Source organism: Limulus polyphemus, unplaced genomic scaffold, assembly GCF_000517525.1.
Source record: "Limulus polyphemus unplaced genomic scaffold, Limulus_polyphemus-2.1.2 Scaffold1551, whole genome shotgun sequence".
Taxonomy (NCBI): Eukaryota; Metazoa; Arthropoda; class Merostomata; order Xiphosura; family Limulidae; genus Limulus; species Limulus polyphemus.
This window is the reverse complement of record NW_013667161.1, coordinates 22,424-28,497: the sequence shown is the minus strand read 5'-3', so window position 1 is coordinate 28,497 and position 6,074 is coordinate 22,424.

Sequence of the window (6,074 nt, the reverse complement as noted above, 5' to 3'; positions counted from 1 at the left end):
TAAACAACATTCATATTAAAATAAATACATAATAACAAATTCGTTAAACTGTGCCCGACATAACAATTGGTCAAAAGTTCAGACAGAGTCAGTTGGAAAGTATAACTTATATTCATTTTAAGTTGATAATTCACTAACAGAAAAAGTAACTTAATTCTACTCTGTTCAACTAAAGATCAAATTCTAGATATTTATTTGTCTAGCTTAGTCTCATGATAAATTACACCCCGTGAAGATCAAGTTATAACAAGTATGTATGAACATTAATACAAATCCCTATATTTTCTTAAGTAACATACGTTTCATCATAACCTAATACATTTTAAGCAGATATTATTAATTATATAAGTAAAATCATAGACTTAACAAGTATCACACGCACTGAAGTCTTTAGCAACAAAACTTCAAGAACTAGATATACTAATATACTATTTATCGAAACTACAAACATCTTAGTTTATAAAATATTGAACTACAGTCCAATGTCATAATATCTGCGGTATATACTTGTTCTAGCATGAGATTAGTTGTTGTTTGTAATTAAGCACAAAGCTACACAAAGGGCTATCTGTGCTCTTCCCACCACGGGCATCGAAACCCGGTTTCTAGCAGTGTAAGTCTGCAGACATACCACTGAGGGGCGTGAGAGTAGTCAAATGGAATAAATCACCTTAAAGGAAACATAAGGGACATTCCCCAAATTGATTCGAGCTAATATGATCACAGAACGTTCTTTCATTTAGCAATTGTACAAAACGTATCATGTACTTGAAATCAATAACTAATTTGACTGTCCCCAGTCGTGCTGGACATTAGGTCTTTTCACCTTCACATTACCCCTCCTCTACCCCTTAAAACTGACATGTTTCACCATAGTTTGATATGCTCTCATCAGTATATGTAAGTAAAATCACACACTTGACAAGTAACACACATATTGAAACATTTATTAACAAAACTTCACGTAGAAAATACGGCTTTATCCAAAATTTATCAAAAATGATGTGCATGCATTCTACTTTTGAAGATTTTAAGTTCAAAGTCTGTAAACTAAAAATTGTGTTGTTTCTTACGATAGAAGATGTGGGCTAGAAGAAAATATGATTCATTCACGTTTTATAAATCCAGTACGCTTACTGATTATCACTACAGAATATACTTTACATCCAAAATACATTGTATGTCACCGAACTTAACAGTCACTAAAAATCGAATTTATCTATTTTCTACTTTACATAACGATACAGAAAGCTAAATGTACTTTCATGACATTCTCAAGATTTGACGGTACATTAGGAAGTTGTTTTGTGTTTAAATTACTACTTTATGTTTTCGATTTAGAACTGGCATATTTATAGTTTAAACTACTATTGTTTACAAATATAACTTATGTTTTTGATGTAAAGTATGATGAACTAAGCAAAATATAATAATTGTACATTAACTTTTTCGTTTCCTGCAGGGAAGAATATTTAATAAAAATAAATATATGTATGCAGTGGTGGCCACAAGTGAGGACATGGATGAACATAAGCATATTCAGGGGGTGATGTCTACAAGAGAGGACATGAATGAACATAAATATTGTAGGCAGTGGTGTCCACAAGTGAGAACATGGATGAAAATAAATATAGGTATGCAGTGGTGGCCACAAGTGAGGACGTGGATGAAAATAAATATATGTATGCAGTGGTGTCCACAAGTGAGGACATAAATGAACATAAATATTGTAGGCAGTGGTGTCCACAAGTGAGAACATGGATGAAAATAAATATAGGTATGCAGTGGTGTCCACAAGTGAGGACATAAATGAACATAAATATTGTAGGCAGTGGTGTCCACAAGTGAGAACATGGATGAACATAAGCATATTCAGGTGGTGATGTCTACAAGTGAGGACATGAATGAACATAAACATATGTAAGAAGTGATGTCCACAAGTGAGAACAACTTTTCTATTGTATGCAGGGGACGGCAATAATTTTTTTTCTTTTTAATTGTATAATTGGTTTTACACTGCTTCATTAAGTATGATTTGTCTCTAGGACATTAAACTTTAGCTGCCGCTTAAGAGGATGGGAGTGGAAACAAATTGTCAAAAGTAGAAAGAACTCTAGACTACAGGAGGAATGGTTAATATAATTTTAAGGAAAACATTATCATACATATTTTCCTGTTTCTTGTAGTTTTTACGTAGGTGTACAGAAAACGTTAAAGCTTGTAACTTCTGATATTTTATTCCGAATAATATTATTCTTCAAAAGATTATAGAATAGACTAGAATTTTTTATTTATTTTATATTCGTACTAATAATAAGACTATTGAAAACGACAAAAAGTTCAACTTTTTTGTTGTTGTTTCAATAACAATCATTATTTAAAAATCACAGTACTGACTGGAATGGTAGCTTAAATGCAATTTTTTTCCTCGCATTTTACTAAAGACTGGAAACAGTAATGATTTGATTCACATAAACATAAACAGTTTATTTTAAGAGCAGACAATTTTCACCAAATTCAACAAATAAACAAAGAGTTTATTTAAAAAACAGTGTATTTACTTTTTAAAACATGATAATTTTAATACATTTTACTAACATCTGCCCACTGGAAGCATCTGTATTTTTTAACAGTTCACTATTTTTAATGAGTTTATTGAAGTTTACTTTTCCATGGTAAATATAATCTTTACCAAGTAAAATGACGAGTGCCTGGGTATGGCCGAAACCTTTTAGTGATTAACTATTATATTTATTTGTGCTTAAGTATCTATATGAAGACATAAGCGCGGGGTTTTATTTTCACGTAATTCTTTTTTTTTTTTCTTTTTGTATTCACAAGTTTTTGGTCAAACGTTAAACAACCACTTTCACGTGTATCTAACTGCAGCGAAAAAACAACAACTTGGTCTTATGTATTGATTGTTATGTATATACGCCAAGCATTTTATAACCCTACTTCAGTATCTTTACTTCCTATATAGTTTTCTTTTCTTTATTTTTTTCAGGCGTTTTGTGTTTCTGTTATTTAAGTTTATACTTTAAAATAACATGAGTTACATGTATAGTTTTGAAGTATATCTCCATGTTCCTATAATTCTGAATGGTTTGGCTTTGCACGTTATTGTTCGTGTATGCTAGTCTGTATATGCACAAAAAATAATTTTACAAATGTATTTAGTTTCTTTATTTATTAATTTAATTTGAACACCAAGGAAGAAAAATAAACGTTATTAAGAATGTTGTTTTTAGACGTTGTTAAATCATTTTTCAGAATATCACTAGATAATGTAAATATAAATTTCAAGCACAGCAGTAACGGTATTGACTGTCAAAGTAGTATAATAGAACTTTACATTCCGCATATTTGACGGGGTTCGAACAACGTGATACTGTTTTCTAACGAAACATTCTGTTTCCTTATGAATACTTCACGAATTGTTGTAAGTGACCTCAACAATGCCCAAGAAACATGAAACACGCCGTCGGGACGCGAAAAATTCGACACGCCTCGACGTGCTCGTTTGACGTTGATGCAGCTGAAGGCAAACACATGTGCAAAAAAGGAAATATATATATATACGTGATGAGGTTTTCCTTCTCTCTTACATGAGTGAAAGAAATGGTAATGTAATAGCTTAAAGCCAGATCTGGGACAATCGAACAATGAAAACCTTGTGTAGCATTGTTACAATAATGCTACAATAAGAACAGTGTACGAGGTAAGTACATGATTTGAGACCCACAAAGTATTGTTTCTACACAGGAAGTTTTGACGATTTGGGAGTCAAAGAATAAACGTAGAATAAAATAAACAAAATATGTTTTATCTACAAATTACTTTTAGTTCATCCATGACTTGACATTTTCTTCTTCTAACAAAGTGTTAAGATACAGTAATTATAAACGATACACAAAGCATCACCTGGATAATGACTTATACCAACTTTTAACATAACCGTCAACAATTGATGCAAGTCATTTTACAAACTGTTGTATTTAGAACGTCATTGCTTAATCACAATAACTGTTTTTTGTTGTTGTTGTTTTTTTTGTTTTATCATTTTGGGATCGTTGGGTAGCTCAGCTGCAGGTCTATGGGCTTATAACGTTAAAAATGGGTTTTGATACTCGCGGTGAATAGATAACAGATAGCCCATCGCGTAGCTTTGCGCATAAAATCAACAAATTATCATTTTAATATTTTTATCATTTCAGTATTTTCTTAGGCCCATAATAAGGTAACGGATAAAAGTACTTCTGCTCCATCTTGTATTTATGAATTATAATTATTGTCTTTTCCAGTTTGTATCATTAGAAGAGCTAAGTTTTCCATAACTAACTAAAATAAAGAGTGTTTTTAAAGCGGGAAAATATTTGATCTTACTTGTAGAACACTGTAGTTCATAAAATATTTACTTGTGTAAACCTACATTCATAAAAAATAATAACTAAAATTTTATTATATAATATTTTTCTACTATGGTTCATTTATTAGTATACTTTCTACAAGGAATACTAATTTAAATTTCCCACCTGAATGGCACTTTATGTGCATGTGGGTTAAACGGCCAGATAAGAAACTCCTAGGATGCAAGTAAAGTTGTCCCTAGTTTTAAACTACTGACTAGAGGAAATGCAGCCAGAAAGAAGCACCATAGCCATAAAGAGTTAGTCCAGTTCTGAATAAGTGATTTACTGTCACTTTTATAACGCGCCCACAAATGAAAGTGTAGACCGTGTTTAGCAGCATCACATCTCTAACCCCAGACCTTGCGATCCGCAGCCTGACACAACAGCTACTACAGCCTAGTATGAAAAAGAGAAAAGTGGTTTTAATAATCTCAGAATGTTGTAAACAATGGCTGCGTAATCTAGAGCTATGCAAAATCGTACAGTAACTTTTACAATTTCTTCTGAGAAGAAGCTGAAATTTGAATTCATTTATTTTTGAAGCAATTCAAAAATATGCATATGCACATTGGCTTGCTGTTGCCCCCATCTTCTGAAGGAAGCTTCTGTCATTTCGACTCTGAACAAATCTTTCTAAAAGGGGCGACAAAGATACTTGTACAAATGCGCATGAGTTAGGTGGTATCTACCTTGTGTATTTTATTTAGAACAGTTTTTGACATAGGTAAACTACTGTTTTGCGGCATCCCCACAGGGCTTTGATTTGATTTGAAAATGCGGGAAAACATTATCCTTTATCTGGTCCTTGTCCTGTGCAGAAGTGATTTGAACTCTCTCACAGTCCCAGCAGCTAGGTTGAGCTCAAGCAATTTAGAAGCCAGCAAGAGAAATAAATTACACCATTGTGAATAAAGATGTTTTATTTGTTCACTAATGTTTGCTTGTTTTTCTTTGCCACCATGTTTTAATACCTTACCTAATATTTCTGGGATTTGTGTTTTGAAAATACTGATAACTACCTGTCGGACATACACTGATATAGAATATTTTATAGCGTTTTTGAAGTATTCGAAAATATAATATGCAATACGATGGTGAATCTCTTTTTTTAGGATAACATTGGTGTAGGAAAGTAGCATGAATAACATGTCTTATTTTCTGTTCTGCCACATGGAGGTGCTTTTATTTAAAAAAAAACATTACGGTCAACAAAATAAAAACACATCATTATTAATGAAATAATTTTTAGCATAAACGGTGATGAATCAGTAACTTAACAGAAACTTATCTATCTCTATATCTGTCTATCTGCAATTATATATCCGCTTTATTTGCCGGACTTATATACTAAAATAGAGGGCGCTTAGAAAAGACTAGAGTTGCCAGGAACAATCATGATCCTTCTAGAAACTCCAGCGCGCATGCTTCCAGAGTCACGTGACTTCCGCTGTCGTAACAGTATTTTTCTACCTTGAAGGTGACTACTGTTTTTCACATGTTTTCCTTTACCAGCTTATATTGTACCTAGAATAAAAAAGCAAACTAATTGTAAGGTTTTCCCTTCTGCTGTCTTTTTTGTGTGATAATATTTCAACTGCCAACTTTGTTTACCATCCATTCTAAAAATACAAGTATGAAACCCATCACCGAAATGCATACCAC